The sequence below is a fragment of the Nipponia nippon genome, unplaced genomic scaffold (assembly GCF_047370975.1).
Source record: "Nipponia nippon isolate SJK-2023a ecotype South Korea unplaced genomic scaffold, ASM4737097v1 scaffold_27, whole genome shotgun sequence".
NCBI classification, from domain to species: Eukaryota; Metazoa; Chordata; class Aves; order Pelecaniformes; family Threskiornithidae; genus Nipponia; species Nipponia nippon.
In genome coordinates, this window is record NW_028262344.1 from 6,255,054 (window position 1) to 6,274,090 (window position 19,037).

Genomic DNA, 19,037 nt, shown 5'->3' on the forward strand with positions numbered 1-19,037 from the left:
TACTTTTCCAGGATGCTGCTTTATTGTAGGTGAGGGATACTTTTAAAGCTTCCCAGAGCCATACCCACAGGGAGTGGGATACATTACCCTGTAGTCCTCTCAGCCGCTGGGTAATCATAGGGTTTTGCGAGATGACACCTAAACACTTTAATTCTTTAGGATAAATGTACACTATCACCTCCAAAGGCCCATACTTGCAACAGCCAGTGTGCCAGCCTTTCTCCTAGCTTTTGCCAGTATGTTTTTGCTAATTCTTGAAATTCAAGCTGTGTAAAATTGCGCACCTAGACTGTGTTCTGGGGTGCCCCTGGGGGCCCCTTTGCTTTGTGAGTCACTAATGGCCCAATGGAAATGCTGTTGCTGCACTCATGCTCCAACCCCTTTGTCCACTCGTCCTCACCAGAGGATCAGGGGTCTTTGTCCCACCATTCACCCTTCTGGCAAATAGCTTGTAGCTCAGCAGTGCCCTTCCCAGGCTGCTCCATGAGCACCCCCTGCACCATGGGTGCCTGCACCGCCACTTGCTGCCCAGGGGCTGACATGCGGAGCTGCATCTGCAGGTCCTGCAGTTCTTTTTGCATCAACTCTAAACACCCCCATGTCTGTTTCAAGCCTGTTAGTAACAAAGACAGCACAAATTTTCCTTGACTTTTCCTTTCCTTAGCCCCTGTTTTCAAAGACAACATAATACTTTAGCTGCCATGAGGCATTCAGACAATTCCTTCTCAGTTTCCCAATTGTTCTGCACTGGTGGGATGGGTGGGTGGGGGAGTGTTTCAGGTGAGAGAGAGAGATGGTGCAGGGTTCTTTGTGGATCTCAATAAGAAAGGCCCAACAACAAATGGTTTAATAAGGTAACTGCTTTAATAAGACAGAATAAGAAGAGGAATATAGATACAAGTAAATCTTACATCCCTTCAGATGCTGGGCACCCCACGTTTGTGCAGCATCAGAGCCCAGATGGATTTTTCCATGGTGCACTGTGCAGATCAGATCCTGTCTGTGGAGAGAAGCTCTCCCTTTTGGTCATTCGAGCTGTTATATAATTTCCTTAGAAGGAAACAACTCTATTCCTATGATACCTGCGAATATAGATAGAAGCTCCTGAGTACTCCCCTTTACCAAACAAAAAGCAAATCTTTGTGAATAGTTAAGCCACTTGTAAGATAAGAAGCTCCTGAATACTCCCCTTTAGACAGCTAGGCCTTGGGAGAGCAGATATGCGGAGCCATGAGGATAAAGTTCCAAGATGACCATTAGACCAGAACAAACCGACCTTGAAGGACACAGTATACGTGATCCCAGAACTGAGTTTGCACAGAAGTAAAGGTCAGTCAGCGAACACAGTGAAGAAGACTACGAGCCTTCATCTGAAGACCCCCAAAGACCACCTGAAGACCACCACGGAAGATGACTGCACATGCGGATCGTACATTTATATAGGTTAATAAGTTCCAGGAAATCTCATGTTTATGTAGATGAATTCTCAGAAATCCTATGACTATGTATATTTTCATAGTATATAATTACTGAAAGTCTATCAAGCCTTCGGAGCACTTATGGTGGAATTATCCCCAGTGCTGCCCGGCGCCGCAATAAAGAATGCCTGCTTTCTAAAACTCCAAAATTAAGTTTTAGAGAGTGAATTATTTTGCCGCTTTCCGGTAACACCTAAAGGATGTTCTCATGAGAACGTCTTGCTGCACTTTTAGATAAAGGAAGGCCACGCACGTGGCGTAATGACCGGTGGGAGCTGCCTGCAGGCTCCTCTGTTACAATGAGCTGGCTGAGTTTGTCCTGTGGCCAAGGGATTTGTGCGACGCAGCACAGGCCTAGGCCTACTCGGGTTAATTGTTATGTGGATCACTAACTCCTCGATGTGTTGTCCCAAAGATGGGTTCTTTACCCGGTGTGCAAGAACCAATCCACACACTGAGTCGAGATATTTGCTTTATTTCATTTCTGCACAGAGATTGGTGCTAGGTGGTAATTCCACAAAGCTAGCACACCCCATTATCCTTGCATCACATATTTATACAATTAAACAAAGTAACTATGCCTACTGTTAACACCTACTTGTTAGTCATTGATTATTTCTATTCTCGCTTCGATTTAAAGAAATAGCTCCCTTTAAAATCACTATGCATGTTCAGTGGGTAGGGGTCTTCCTTTGGAGGCGGATAGCCCCTCCAACAGAGGTGTGGTTTTCATATTATAATTAGCTGGTTCACCTAGGGGACACCAATTAGTGGATCTTGCTGACTAGCAAAATGGGTTTAAGGAGGAGTTTTGACACTCGAGGATATATGTTCGTTGTTTTAGAGATTTCGTGACCTTCTGCTCCTCATTATAGATATCCTGGTACTCATTATCTTTAGTACATTCCTTCTCAAGGTAGACAATTTAATAAATTCAAACAATTACTCATCAGATATACAGTGGTCTTCCCATCAGGATCATTACATGTCACAACTGATATCTAGTATTTTGCATATTAGTAACATAGCATAATCCAATTACGCTATTATTTCTATCAAATGTGACTAATTATATATGTAAAAATAGCTTCTCTTATCTCTAGAATACATTTTGATTCTTAAAATACCCCCTTTATTTAAGATTTTTTATTTTGATTACTGAACATGTAAGGCAGAGTTTGGCAGCTAAGAGGATCACTTCTCAGTAAAGACTGGATAATTTTTGCAGAGCTGTAGGTATGAAACAGAAGATATTTTGCAACTTGTGTCTCTGTGTATGGTGCCTTTGGGGAATGGGCCCTCCTGGCGTAAGGTTTGTTACTGCTACAAAAAATACAAATATGAAGTCATTAAGCTGCATGTACCCTTCAGGGCAAACAACTTTAGGGTTCCCAATGCATAAGGGCATTGGACAAACAGGCAGATACATACTGTCATTCAAAAAAGATATGAATTTGGTGGTTAATAGTTACCAATTGGAGCAATTGCTTTTATGTGTCTCTGCTTCCAGAGTCTCACATGGCAGGCCAGAAAAACCCGATCTGCTTTAATTTGCAGAATGCACCAACGGGGTTTTTGGATGTGTTAAATGAGAGGGTCAATTTTCAAAGAAAGACTCAGCAAGTGTAAATTAAAATAGCTCCATTGATTTCAACAGAACTGTGTCAGTTTGTACCAGTAGATTGACTCTCTTATTGTCTCATCTAATTGAGCCTTGCATAGCTGACGTTGTTAAAAGTCTTTTCGAAATGTCTGATAACAGACAGAAAAATAGTATGCATATTTTTAATATGTGTATATATATTTCAGTGTCTAGAAAGTGATGTCAGAAAAAAAAAAGAAAAAAAAAAAGAAACCTAACAAAAACTCCCAGGCTTCAAATTCCCTTGCCTTTTTCACTGACTTTTACTGACAGTCTTTTTCTGATGTCTTTTTTTTCTTAAGTAACAGTAAATTTATTATGGCTGTCACCATGATACCCTAGGTAGGGTATCATGTACATAGATGTAGAGTGCTCACAGACACTGCGTGCACCCACACATAGCGCACACATGGTGCATGCATACGCAGAATGTACCATGCAAACCGACATGCTGTTGTAAATAGTTTCTAAAGCTAAGCAGAAAGAGTAATTTTCCAATTAGCAAAACTACTAACCACTTGTGCCTTGGGAAAGGAATCTGGGAGGGAGCTAAAAGATATGAAAGTGTTTGTATAAGTAACAAACTGTGGAAAACTATTGGCTCTAACCTTGAAGAAGAGCTAACAGACCGATAAAAGGGAACATCTTGGCACCAAAGACTGGACGGTGGCCAGAGAAGGATGAAGTCTGATAAAACTGCAGAAACTGGGTGAAAGGTAAATGCGACAAGGGGAGATCGTGACCACCGACTCAATTCAGGACCGAAAAGACTTGCCCCCCCACGCCCGAAAGGAGCATGCGTGCTAATTTACATAGCAAGCGAGGCTAATTTAAATACAGTAAACCAATAGTGTATGCAATGTTAATCACTAACCAATAAGTGTAAATTTAGGCGGGTTTATACTAATCATGTAACCTGATAAATATGCTGTAGTTTTGTATGACGGTATGCATGTTAGGCGGAGATATCCCCTGTGCATCCAGCACTGCAATAAAGAATGCCTACTTTCTAAATGCCAAATTGGTGTTAGAAAGTTTTTTGGACTGGTTTGCGGTAACAACCACAACAAGTAATTGGTATGCTGTATGCTCTAGGGAATGGGAAAGTGATGAGTAACAAAATTACACTATTGTGAATAGTTGTGGACTGGACCAGAGAACATTCCCAGAGAGCTGCTCTGCAGTAGGTCTGAAAAGGCCCTGCGCCTTCCCCTCTTATTCAGCTTTCTTTCATTCCTCCTGTTATTTTGTGGGTACTTCAGGATTCTTCCATCCCCGCATCAAAGCTATGCCTAAAAAGTAACTTCTGTATATCCTTCACAGCATAAAAATGAAAAGCCATTGCAATGCCATTGGACATGCAAAAACCGTGCTAAAAGTAGCAATTATTTCCATGGTGCATAGTGGTAATTATTAATGACTGACTTAAACTCACTTAACACTTTAGATAAGCTGAGCACTGGTTATCAATTTCCTTTCTGCAGCAGGTAAGAACTCTTTCCCAGCGAGTCCACTAGTTTTTATTCAGCAGAGTTATTCACATGCTGTGGCAGAGTAAAAAAATCAACAAGGGCTTTTTTTTCTCTCTTCTAGAGATTTGTTTTCAGCTGTGGGTTACAGTTATCTCCCCCAAAAAGCACCAAACACTGCTATTGGTTGACTCAGCCATTACCAGTAGTGGTAGCTGTCAGAAAGTTTGCCTTGGTTTTAATTCTTGAGATTTTAAAGTTATGTCAAAGACATTTAGTGTAATAAATTATTGCAATTTAGTATAATAAATAAGAGCCTGTTTTACATATTTCATGAGAACGCAATATCATCTCTCATCTCCCTCTCCCTATAATGTACAAAAAATGTGGGAGGTGGAAAAAGATTATCTAAAATTTAACCTTATCTGCCAGTCTCTTCCTGTATGAGGGTAAACTTGATTCATGTGGGGAGTCATGCCGACTCCAGTAATATTTATTTGTCTGAGCAAAAAGCACCCAGTTCAGTAAGGATGATCAGGACTGAGTCCCTGGGTTGCTGCCTCTCTGGCTACTCATTGTTTTTCCATGGAGGATGAAGCTTCTGGATGTTTGAAAGACATGTTGCAGGATCAGGAGCTAGCCATTTAATTGTTATCCTTTCTTAATTTTCCCATATTTCTTTGCAGAGTAATAGGACTTATTTTCACTTGGCATACAGTAAAAATGAAGTACCACCCATGGCTTGCCAGTACAGACCTTTTCTACTTGCACCAGAATGAATGGATTTCAGCTTTATGAAGCACTTTGGCATTCTAGTGCACTTTACAAAATGATAATGACCAAGTTCAGTGCAATGGCTCTAAAGGTGAAAAGCAGGCAGCCATTGTGTACTTGATCTTGTTTATGCTGAGTAGGGCCGAGCAGGCTGTTTCACTGAATGGGGGAAAGTTGTCTGGAAAGCAGTATCCTCTTGTAACAAAATTGAGAATTACTGGTCTTCAAGGTGACCTTTGTTGCTTCCCACCATAGGCTCTTTTCCCTAGCACCACTGAGCTTAAATATTTGGGGCTATCTGCACCCCCGGCAGCAATGTGTGCTAGCAGGAGAGAACCTAAGCAAGGCCCCCAGACCCCCCTGTCCTTTAATGCTGGCAGCCTGCTTTCCAAAGCTAAAGAAAAAGCGAGGCTTTGTCTGTTTTTTACAAAAAAAAACCTGCTTCACTGCCTTCTTTATGATGCTAAGTCAGGGTTAGACTGCCTTCTGGGCTTGTCTGGTCTGATCTGGACTTGGAGGTGCAGAAAGTGCCTTCTCTGCCCCACGGAGGGCCTGTAGTGCTGGCTCCAGATGTGCCCCAAATGCTCTGTGCTGCTCTGCGGGCTGTCAGCTGAGTGGGCACCTGATTGGCCAGCACCCAAAGCCACTCAGTTGGCAAGTCTGGCAGAGAAAAAATGAGCTGTGCCTTTTTGTTTCCATCATGATGTATACATACTCCTCCTGCCCTCAGAAAGGGCCATGCTTTGATGTGCTGTCGGTTTGACCTAGCAAGTGCTGTGAGGCTGGGCAGTCGAGGCCACTTCTAGGGGAGAGAGGCATTGGTGTCATGAGGAGCTGGAGGGAAACCTTGGGGAGTAGGGCTTTCATTGCCCACAGTGGATTGGAGAGGGAGCAGCACGGGTAGGAGCTGCTCCTTCTGGAAAAAAACAATTACATTAAAACCTCCCCTGCCCTGTTATCAGAAGCAAGAGATGATCTGTGTGATGGAGGCAATGAGCGGTGGATGCTGGCGCTGCACCACTCAGCTGGGCCTTCCTGCCTCCTCAGCAGCTGCAGCCACTCATCTGCACACTTCGACACAGAGCTCCCAGGGCTGCTGCTCCCTCTGCCCATGCCTACAGCTAGCCCTGGCCCTGGCAGCACCAAAACTTCCGCCATCCTATAAATCCTCCATTGCTGAAGCTTCCTTGACAAGTCTTCTTATCATCTGAAAATAGCTATTCCTGTTCCCACGATGCCAGATGCCATTGCAGCTTTGGGAACACCTCTCGCTTAGCCAGCTCCCATCTGTGCCAAGCCTTCTCTCAGACTGAGATTCTCTGTAAGCTCCAATTTTGTGATGCTCTTGGTTGCACCTATCAGTGCTCTGAAATTTTCAGCACAGGGTGCTGTCAAGTGAGAAGAGGAACCACCACCACCACCAAGGAATGCCTAAGCAGATTGAAGATTTCAGTAGTGGATTTCTTGGGTCCAGAAACATCTCTGGCAGATCCAGTAATGCTAGCTTGTAATGCCAGTAATGCAAGCATTTCTCTCCCTAGGACAGCTGCAGTATGTCAGCGCAGAGGAGGGTCCATATTAGATTCTACAGAGTAGCTCAAAAGCCTATAAAAATGTGGCTTTCAGTGAAATCCTATAGGACTTCCCTATACATATAATTTCTGGTGTGCTTGAAATGTCTCAGTCTGGCCACCAAACTTGATGATAGATAACATCATATAGTGGAATGTGTGGTAGCTTTATTTTTGGTGGCCTTAATCACCACTACTTTAAATATATTGAGCAACATATAAGGATGATGCTCATTAGCAAGTACAGTCCTCCTAGTCTGAGAATATATTTGCTTCACTACATATCCTAATTGGATGTCCTTTAATAACAGTGAAGCTTTGGTGGAAAAGGTCAGCAAATAACTGTGCAGCTCAGAAAATTCACACACAGTAATCCTACTCCTTCAACTTCCCTCTTCCCCCAGTGCTGTGTACTGCTAATCTCAAGACAAGAGCATGTTTCAGCTCTCCATCTACTATTCTCTTCCTACCACCCCCAAATAAGAGCAAAACAGCCTCCCTGTTCCTTAATTGAGCTTGGCTCTTATGATGCTGAGTATCTCATGTTTTGTCAGAGAGTTTATAGTTATTGACATTCATTTTATTAGAAAGAATCCTTTGAAATAAAATCAGTGCCTTGCCTGTGGAAGCAGCAGTAAAGTTGGCTCAGATAATGGAGTGGCCAGAGCATCTTTCTATCTGTGAAAGCCCACCCAGATGCTGCAGAGCCTCAAAAGAATCTCCCAGGGAGATGGGAGAGGAAAGAATAAATTGTCGCAGCATTAAATGTGAGATGGGGAATGTTTCTTTTCCATTATGTGGATTGCCCATCATTTCAGCTCATGAGGTCACAGTGCAGGTGCTTACCTCTTTACTTGGAAAGGTGAGGAACCATAAGAAGAATGTGGGAGCACAGGTGACAGTGGTCTACTGCAAGGGTGGCATTCAGGAATGACAAGTGAGAGGGACATTTCATACCCTTGTTAAACTCTCAGAATTTGATCCTGAATCTCACCTTAATCAGGACGAGGCAGGGGATTAAATAAGTTGCAGTTTTCTTTTCTTTTCTTTTCTTTTCTTTTCTTTTCTTTTCTTTTCTTTTCTTTCCTTTCCTTTCCTTTCCTTTCCTTTCCTTTCCTTTCCTTTCCTTTCCTTTCCTTTCCTTTCCTTTCCTTTCCTTTCCTTTCCTTTCCTTTCCTTTTCTTTTGCCTTTTCTTTTCCGTTTTCTTTTCTTTTCTTTTCTTTTCTTTTCTTTTCTTTTCTTTTCTTTTCTTTTCTTTTCTTTTCTTTTCTTTTCTTTTCTTCTCTTCTCTTCTCTTCTCTTTTTCTTTTTTCTTTTATCTTCTTTTCTCTTTTTTTTTTTTTTAAGAGAAAATAAGAGTATATTCTAGCTATCACAAGTGTAGAGAAAAGCTAGCAAATATACAATCTGAATATTGCTCTAAAGGTTAAAAAAGTGCCAGAATGGTCTGATCTCAAATGCAAACCTCCTGTAATTTGGTGAGCTCTTGACAGGCTGCCTCTTGATGAACTTGGCACTCTTCTCAGAATTGAATTTTTGTTCTCTGGAGTACAGAAAACATTAACAGAAGTTAATAATTCCTTATTTATTATTCATTTATGAAAGCACATCTGCTGAAGTTGCAAATACAGAAAAGGCATAATCTTGGTTGCTCAGTCACTGCAGTGTGTGTTTCTGAGGTCTCTATTTTTTTCTTGATTTTTGTATATGCTTGAAATGCTTTCTGATTTGAAGAAAAAAAAAAGGCAAAAAAAATATCCTACCTCTGAGTTTCAGTTTGATGTGAACTATGTCAGGTCCACACAGAAAAAAATAAAATCTTGATCATTTATTTTACTTTGAGCTGATGTGAACAAGCCCAGCAACCTGCTCTTGTTCCCTGATACTTGATCAAAGTTCATTTTCTACTTGGGCAACACTTCCATCAACCACTTGCTTCATTTGCAAGATAAGCTTTGCAAAAGACGATATTATCAAAGCAAGGTAACTTGGGCAATGGACATTCCATCTAATAAATATAAGTTTGTACTTGCGCAAAGCTCATTTTCAGCAAAGCTGAGATTCAGAGCCAAATGGTACTTCATTGGAGGATGGGGGGGCTTTCAAATTCCCCCTCAGGCCTTTCAAGTGCAGCAGGCAACCTCCCCTGGGAAACATCCTCATTGTGTTCGACAGCCTCTTGCTCTGCAGGGGGCTGCAGTAACCAGGAAGTCCCTTCCAGGGGGTCATCTTCTACCCTTGTGGGAGATGTAGTCACTGGCCCACCACGTTTGCATTTAGGGGCCTTGTGGTCCTCTAAGCCCCTTGCCAATAAGATGCGTGCAGCAACACAAAATTAATTTAGCTTTCCTAATTAACAGTCTTCATTTTAATAGTTTTTTCTGTTCTGCTAGCCTGTAAGTCAAGGCCTCAGAACTAACAGCCCCACCAGCACTTTTATTACCACCATCCTGCCTGCTACTCCTCTGTGCTCGAAAATCATCATGGTCTTTGAGTGCTAAAATCATTTGCTTACTGTTGCACCCCGCCAAAAACTGGCTTAGCTGTACTAATTAATGGCCTTGTTTGGAATAGTGCATTTTGCTTTGATGTCCTGTGAACAGTAGCCACAGCCTTATCAGCACAGCTAGCACTTGTATGACCACCCCCCTGAATTCTGACAGCCTCTGTCATAGCACCACCGCCTGCCCTTTTCTCACCAGCATCCTGCTGGCTACTCCTCTGTACCACATAACAATCATGGTCTTTCAGCTCTGCGTTGTTCCCATTGCTCTTACTGATCTGCTTGCTATTTCTGCAGCAGCTGTGGTCTCCAAGAGCATGGGGCTGCAGTCTGTCCCCCAAAGCCTGGGTCTGGCTGCTTTTGCAGTAATCAGGACAGGCTAACAGGACAGTCTTGTTTGCATGCTCAGTCTTATTTGCAGCATCAACCTAAGGACAAGGAAACACATATAGCACCAGCCTGCACCCCATAATGGTCTTACAGGTAGCTGTAAGATCCCCCACAACCACGGGGAAAGGGAGCTTCTCCACCACCACCTGCCCACTCTGTGTGACACTTACCTCAAAATCCAGTTTGCAGTTCATGGGCCCATTGGCCAGTTCTTCTGGTTCACGTGGTCTTTTTTGGGATCCCCTTAGGATCTTTTCCTTATTGTTCCCACGCACATGTTCTTCTGAAGTTGGCATTTTATGCCGGTTTTTCATTTTTGCAGACAGCGTTTGCTGTATCTTGCAGCAGCATGCAAAACCTGATGTCTGTCTCAGTGATACTGCATGGTCATCCTGTTGGGCTGGGCCCAGATGCAGGGGATCATGAAGGGAATGAGACACGGACTCCGCATATGAGTTCAGGCGAAGACAAGCAAAGACACTTTATTTTTACAATCTATCCCTTTTATAATATGATCTAGTGTTCACGAGCAAGCAAAACCCATTTCATTGGCTACTGTCTTTCGTCCACGCGTCTCTTCAGCGTTACTTATTGGTTCTTCAAGCTGGTGCACGCGAATTCCTCTTTCAGGGATGTATCCAATCTCATCCTTATTTTTCTGCCTCTAAGTTTCACAAACTTGTTTGTAACAAGCCTCAAGGCCACAGCTGCATTCCTGCGAACCTGTAACAAGCCTCAAGGGCACAGCTGCATCTTGTCAAAGTAAAACACAATCTCACTTATTCCCACAAATCCCCCTTTTTGTTTTTCTATCACAAAAGCTTGTTTAATCATATTCTATAGCATTTTCTATACCCAAGACACTAGACAAGAAACTATCATTATTATAGCGCCAAATATTAGTAACAAGAAAAAACCCATTTTGATTAGAGACATTATCCACCCGCCAATTCCACAACTTGTCAGTAAGTGATTCAGCCAATCAAATCCATCACTGACTTGTAATTTGCTAACTTCAAATCTTTGATTGCTTTATGGATTAATTTGGAGTTATCTGATAAGTCATTCCCCATCAGTCTTCTCAGAGTTCAGTGTCTTCTGCTGTTCCTTCTTGTTATCCGATGCAAGAGCCGGTCTTATGCACCTTGCAGGTACCCACTTAGGTCCTACATCTGTTGAGACACAAGCATACCCTCGACCCCAAGTTAGTAGCCGATATGGCCCGTCCCAACACCCAGTATTTAAATTTTTCATCATTACCATCGCCTTCTCCTGTGATATATGTGCCATTCCCGACTCCATAGCTTTAAAATGTTTGACTATGGGTGTGACATCTTCATGTTGAAAAGGCAGCGATAAATGGTTTAGTACATATATAGCTTTTCCTAATCTGTTTTGGGGAGATTCCTGAGCTTCCCCCTCTTTTTGTTTTTGCAATAGAGTTTTTAAGGTTCTGTGTGCACGTTCTATAATAGCTTGCCCTGTGGGGGAATGGGGTATCCCTGTCTTATGAGCGATACCCCATGTGTGGAAAAATTTTTGTGTCGCATGGCTGACATATGCAGGGCCATCATCTGTTTTTATTTCTTTTGGAATACCAAGCGCTGCAAAGGCAGCTCGGAAGTGGCTTTGTACGTGCCAGCTAGTTTCACCTGTCATTGCAGTGGCCCAGATTGCATGGGAGTAGGTATCTACGGAAACGTGAACATATCTCTGCCGACCAAAGTTGGGTACATGAGTCACGTCAGTTTGCCAGAGCTGAAGGGAGGACAGTCCCCTAGGGTTTGTCGCAAACAATGGGCGGGATGGTTGTTGTTGACAGTCTGGACATGTTTGCACAACGAGTTTTGCATCCCCCATAGAGATTACAAATTGTTTCACAAGAGCTTTGGCAGATTGGTGGAAAAATTGATGAGATAATTGAGCTTGAGAAAGTGTGTTTGGTACTGGGGTATGTAATGCAATGTTCGTTAGGTAATCGGCTCGTGCATTTCCTTCTGTAAAGAACCCGGGTAAGTTTGTATGGCTTCTAATGTGGATTACACAATAGGGATGTTTTTGTTGTTCTGTTAAGAATAATAGCTCCTTAAACTTCAAAAACAAGGCTTCTTTCAGTATATGTTTTAGTTGTGCCCTTTCAATGCGTTACACAATTCCTACAGCATATAGTGAGTCTGATACAATATTTAGTGGAGTTAGAGGCCATTCTCTAAAAGCCATGGTAATGGCGTGCAACTCGACTAATTGAGGTGAACCCTCAATTTGTTCTATTTTGTGTTGCCATTGACCACCTTTTTGCCACGTGATGACTGCTTTTCCTGTTTTCCCTGAGCCATCGGTGAACACCGTTTGACCCTTAACCGGTTGCCACTGGTATAGTGGCGCCTCTTCAATTTTCACATTATTGTAAAAGGTGAACATTTTATGGGGGGGGTGATGAGTATCAATTCTTCCACTAAACCCTGCTAAGGCCATTTGAAGTTCTAGACTATTTTGTAAGCACCAATCTAAGTAGTCCTTTATGACAGGAAGGACAATGAGATGAGGCTCTTCTCCAGCCATTTCTACAATTCGTTCTCTGCCCTTTTTTTATCAAGGCAGCGAACATTTCTATATGAGTAGCCAGGGTTTTCGCAGGTTGATGTGGCAAAAACACCCATTCCAACATTACGAGAGGGTCTATTCCTTTGTTCTCCCATTGTCCGATGATTGCTAGAGGCTGTTGGTTTTGGTTGCAGATATATAATTGTATGGGTAAATTTTCAAGTCGTCAGTGACATTGTTGCAGTGAGAGTTTTTCATTTATGATTCTCAGTGCGTTTTTTGCTTCGGTCGTCCATTGGCGTGGTGCGTTAATATCGGTATCTCCTTTAAGTAGCTCAAATAAGGGTGTTAATGTGTAGTTATCGATACCACACTGCGCTCTAATCCAATTTATGTTTCCCAATAGTTTTTGTACATCATTCAAGGTTTTTATGTCTGCTGAAATGATCACATTTTGAGGTTGGATACTTTGTTGTAAGATTTTCCACCCAAGATATTTCCATGGTGCTTCCATTTGAATTTTTTCTGGTGCGATTTGCAGTCCTTTGCTTTGCAATGCATATTTTAAAACAGGTAGTGCTTCACGCACCATGGTGTTCGTGGGGCCTGCTAGTAAAATGTCGTCCATATAGTGATAGATGTACATTTCCGGGAATTTTAGTCGTACAGGACGTATGGCTTTAGCCACATATGTTTGACAGATCGTTGGAGAATTCTTCATTCCTTGAGGCAGGACAGTCCAATGGTATCTATCCATTGGCTCGCCTCGGTTAATTTTTGGTACCGAAAATGCAAAACGCGGTGCATCCGTAGGATGTAGTGGGATAGTAAAGAAGCAGTCTTTTAAGTCTACTATGATTATGTCCCAATTTCGGGGTATCATTGCTGGCGAGGGCAAGCTGGGTTGGAGCGCTCCCATTTCTTCCATAGCTTCGTTTATTTGTCTCAAGTCATGTAGCAGTCGCCATTTTCCACTCTTCTTTTTTATAACAAATACAGGAGAATTCCAGGGGCTGGTTGTAGGAGTGATATGGCCTTGTTGAAGTTGTTCTTTGACCAGTTCTTGAAGGGCAGCGACCTTTTCTTTGGAGAGCGGCCATTGATCTATCCAAATGGGTGTTTCTTTTTTCCAAATAAGTTTCATTGTCGGTCGCTCATCAACGGCCGCTACTGAAAATTTTCAGGGCAATTTAAGGTGAAGCCGCATTGGGACATTACGTCTCGCCCCAACAGGCTCATGGGCAAATTTGTCACATATGGCTGTACAGTAAATGTAGACCCTTCTTGGGTATTGATACTGAGCAGGTGGGTACTTTGAAAGGTTTGAGAAAGGCCACCGACTCCAATCAAGCCCTCTGTGGGGGTGGCTATTAAATCTTTTGATTGAAGAGACAGAAAATGAGAGATAATAACTGGAATATTATTTTCAGACATATTCAGGTAGTTTAACACATACACGGCTTTACTTTGTCTGCTGGAGTGGCTCCTGGCGTTCCCCCTTTTTGTTTTTGCAGGTTCAATTGTTTGTTGCAAGATTTTCCAGCCCAGATATTTCCAAGGCTCAGTTTTTTGCACTTTTTCAGGGGCTATTTCAAGTCCATATCTGTTTAGAGCTCGTCATATCTCTTTTTCTTAGTTGTGGGCAATCTCTTTTAAAATGTCCAGTTTTTCCACAGAAGAAACATGATTTCTGTACTTTCATTGCGGTGGCAAAAGCTGTAGCTAATGTTTCCATATGATGGGACATTGACCCCACCTTTTGGGTAGCTTCTATCATGTCCATTAAGGAGGGATTTTTTAGAGGCAAAAGCACTTTTTTACAGTCTGTATTCGCATTTTCAGAGGCTAATTTTAAGAGTAGGACCTCTCTTGCTTCTACATTTTCGACTTGTTTTTCCAAAGCCTCTTTAAGACGATCTAAGAATGAGATATATCCCTCTCCTCTCCCTTGCTTTATTAATGTAAATGATTTTGTCGCTCTTCCGGCATCCAGCACTCTTAGTAATGCCTGTAAAGCAAGGTCTCTGCCTTGTGCTAATATCTCTGGTCATAATCGTGCCTGTAACGTTGGATGATTTAGTGGTGGATCCCCCATAAGCTGTGGGAGTCCTGCCCCTTGTAAAGGGTCGCCTTGTTGTCGCTGCATATTGATAATTGTGGCGTTTTGGCAGGCGGTACGCCAGGTGCTTTCAAAGATCACCTTTTGCATTGGGGTCAATATAAGATTAGTAAGCGTGCATATATCAAATGGTACTATTTCATTTGTAAATATTCCCCGTAGCAGGGACTGTGTAAAAGGAGAACCCAGTCCGTGCGCGGCAACTGTTTGTCGTAGATCTTTTAAAACATTATAGCATGCTCATTGGGGACATTTGCGTTGCTGCGTACGATGGGACACGCTATCGCTGAACAAAAAGCTGTATCCCCCGCTTGCAATGCTTGGTGTCTAATCTTTTGCCACCTTGTAGCAGCGGCTGATGCCCCCCATTCCTCAGGCGGCAATTGATTATGGGTTTGTGGAGTATCGGCATTAGAAGCGGTAGAGAAAGGCGGTAAGAGTGCCGACGCAGCAGGGGCCGGGGGCGGGGAAGTGGAGGGGTACTGATTGCAGGGATCGGGAGGTCTAGCAGAGGTGTTGAAGGCATAGGAGCAGGTGAAGGAGAAAACGGCGTGGAGGGTAGCGGCGGCGCGGGGCGGGTGACTGCTATTATCTTGTACCCGCACCGGAAACGCGAACCCCGCGGTTTCTCCATCTTTCAGCGCTTCTCTACGGAGCTGCTCCCACTGATCCCGGGGGTCGAAGGCTCGCTCAGGCTGTGGTACAGCCTGCGGCGCGGGCGTCTGCATCGGACATGGGGGACAGGACGGAGTGGATTTCATTGGAATGGAACTTGGGGGAGGCGGTCTGAGTCCTGTTCCCTTGTTTGTTTCACACAAGTTCTCATTCTTTTCTTTTTCCCCTGAGTCTATAAGAGCTTCCTTCTCTTGGGGCTTGCTTTCACTCAGTTCATCATTCCTTATCTGCGCCACTTGAGCGACTGCGTTTTATACCTTTTTTTTTTTCCTTTTTTTTTCCTTTTTTTTCTTTTTTTTTCCTTTTCCTTTTTTTTTTTTTTTTCAGCTTGCCATGAGCGCAAGGTCTCAGTCACTAATCGCCAAGTGGTCATGACTTCGGTGGCAGTGGTGTCCCCTCTGGACGCCGCCTCCCAAATCGTCTACCCTCCTGCTCCCAAGATTTCACATCAAATACTGCAGAGACTGTAGAGGGAGTCCGTTGCGTTTGTAAGAACTTCAGTAATAATTTTATTTTATATGTGTCATACTTCACTCCTCGTTTCGCTAATAGCTGCATTAAAAGTTTAACTATAGCTTCTTCTTCAGCTGATATGTTAGCTCCCATGATTACTGCCCAGCTGCTCACCTGTTTCTTAAGGTGATGTCCCGGGATTAAAGCCACGGTTCTGCTGTCAGCTTGAGTCGTTCAGCTGGGGTTCCCTCCGGACGCTACTTGCAGCGCTGCCTCCTCCGGATCACGTCGGGGTCACCATTTGAAGGGAATGAGACACGGACTCCGCATATGAGTTCAGGCAAAGACAAGCAAAGACACTTTATTTTTACAATCTATCCCTTTTATAATATGATCTAGTGTTCACGAGCAAGCAAAACCCATTTCATTGGCTACTGTCTTTTGTCCATGCGTCTCTTTAGCGTTACTTATTGGTTCTTCAAGCTGGTGCACGCGAATTCCTCTTTCAGGGATGTATCCAATCTCATCCTTATTTTTCTGCCTCTAAGTTTCACAAACTTGTTTGTAACAAGCCTCAAGGCCACAGCTGCATTCCTGCGAACCTGTAACAAGCCTCAAGGGCACAGCTGCATCTCGTCAAAGTAAAACACAATCTCATGTATTCCTACAATAATATTTAATATTTAATATTTAATATTTAATATTAATAATGATTAATTTAATTCGCACAGTATCCACTTTTTCTCATATTCTTTTCCAGCAAAAGTGCTGCAAAGTGACCCAGCGTTTTCCTAGTGATGGGTGTTGAATTCATCTGAAAGCTGAACTATACCATCCTCGGTTACAGCTGTACTACTTCACTTACTGTTGTTGTACTTATAAGGTGCCCTCACAACTCTGCTTATCCCCTCCCGGAGTGCTTTATCAGATATCTCAGAGTAAGTACATATCATCAGTTTAACTGTAATAGCATTTTTTTACCTGTTTACATTTTTTTTCATATTATGGTTGATGTCCCAAGTTGGTTTATTCTGATCTGTGGATAAGAGGCTATGCTATCACACTAGACTGGAATGGAGATGTTGTTTTTAGAAAGAAAAATACAAGGAAAGCCCATGTTGTTAGCAACAACCAGGTGCCTTTATAGTCCAGGGATATCTAGGCAATTTTATGTATGCTTTCACCTGTGATTAGTTAAACCTATAGGGCTAAAGACTTTCATTCCTTCTGTCCGTTAATGTACTCTTTCTCTTTTAAAGTACTTCCAGTTTGCTTCTCTAACACTGGCTGCCTTTTCTGCTTGCTGCTTTACAACTGCCTTAAGGGATACTTGTTGAGGACCCAGAGGTGAGGCACCAACAAACACCTCACGCTGAGTTCACCTGGAGAGAAACATATGCATAGGGAAGTCTTTTTTCTGGGGATCCACATCCAGTGGATGATGATGCCTCCTGATAAGACAGGTGGTTTCCTCAGGGATCTCATGGATGGGAATATAATGTTACTGTTCAGTCCTTTTTCTTTATTTTGCTTTAAGGATTTCAGGAAAATGGGAACTGCTGAAAAGTGGCTATGATCAATGCTTTGATTGCTGACATTGCATCTTCCAAGTTAATAGTTTTTGTTTCGTTGTTTTGGTTTGGTTTTGTTCTATGTATACCCATATATTTTTTTTCTCCGTGTATTTCTGTGTCATCCCTCACCACTGTGGTGCTCAAGTGACTGTTCTTGTGGCTGCAATGAGCAAAGCTAAAGTCACCTCAGATACTCTCAGGTCACATTACTCAGATAGATAGTTGAAGAGCCCATGTAGTTAGTGATACCAAAGTTGTTACCAGTGTTGTCCCAAAAAAGCAGGGTTCTTTTACCCGGTGTGCAAAAAAGCCGAATAACACACAGAGTTGAGATATTTGTTTATTTCATGTCTGCGCGGAGATGGGTGCTAGGTGGTAACTCCACAAAGCTAGCACACCTTGGTTAACATGCAGGGACATTTTATACGTTCTGAGTAGCTGTTATCAGTGTTTTCACACTTCCACTTATTCATCCTTGCTTCTATTGGTTCTCACAAGCCTCGTCTCCACTTAAAGGTACAATGTGTTTTAAACTTACAGAGCATGCCCAGTGGGTAGGGGTCTTTGCTTGGGCCGGGGGCTTCATTGCTGGAGGTGTGGTTTTTACTATGTTAATTAGAATAGTTCACTCATGGTTCAAGTGATTCTCACTTCGGCTTTATCAGCGGCCTTGTTTTCTCGTGCTTATCTTGGTAGTTCCTTGCTAGACTGCTTTGTGGTGTCCTCCTGCTTCTTCTCTCAGGCCAGGTCTTGTTAACTGTTGACAGAGGTTGATTAACGTCCTCTGCCTTAACATCCTTTGTCTTATTTCTCGCATATCTCCAACACTTGTAGAACTGCTTATGGTGGTAGGACTCTGCTCGATGCATTGTTCGTTACTTTTTTATTTTATATTTAAGCACAAGCGTGTGTTTAATTCGCCTCGAGGGGTACCATAAAAATTCCCCAACAGTGTTCACTGTAGTAAGACCAAACTGTGTTTCCTTTTAGAAGGACACTGACATTTTGAAAAAGCCTCCTTTTTTTTTTTTTTTATTAGAAGGGGGGCTGTGCTCTTTTACAAGCTTTATTAGAAATTATATCTTTGGAATAAGACATATTTCTTAGTGTTAGTGAAATTAGAAAAGGATTGACAAAAGACCCTGTTTCAGCTCCTTGTTCTTCAGATTCTTGTCATGTTATAACTTTACTGTTTTCCCTCTCATAAAGCAGCTCCTAGACAGAATTTCAAATTTATTATAAGTATCTTAAAGTGCAACTCTTAGCAATGTGAGAAAGAGGTATCCCAGTTGTTCCTTGCAGGTTGCATGTAAAACCACTTCAGCACTTTTAAAAGATTGTGAATCCAGAGCTTTGGGCTGAAGTAATGTAATTACAGACCTACAGTGTGATATTGGTAAAGATTAACTTAGCTCATTTTACCCTAACAACACTATGGCATCGTGAAAGAGGATATCTGTCTCAGAACAAAGAACCCCAAAGTGAGTGATAGTCTGCTTCGTTAACGGCCCGTGAAGGACTGCTTAGTGTTGCCAAAGTGAAACTAGGGGAGAGGTAATTCCGGCAGGGGGAGACCGCGACCACCGACTCAAAACCGCCCGCTCAAGAAACCCACCCACCCAAAAGGTTAAGGAAGTAAAGGTCTCGAGAATCATAGTGAGCATGCGTAGTAACTTACATGGCAGGCGAAGAATTTTAACCAATCATTTAACAGAATAGCAATGAATATGTATTAGATGATTAAATATGTTAAAATCTTGTGTATAAATAACTGTTAGTTTACACCAACGGTGTGCTGGTTTGTACCATGCACCCGTATTTGCGCATTTACGTAATAAAGGAAA

General features: G+C 42.6%; 1 pseudogene; it reads right to left on the minus strand.

Annotated features, from left to right (window-relative positions):
* LOC148055103 (uncharacterized) overlaps positions 1–10,142 on the minus strand; it is a 14,155-nt pseudogene extending 4,013 nt beyond the window's left edge.
* Between the last annotated feature and the right edge of the window lie 8,895 nt (positions 10,143–19,037).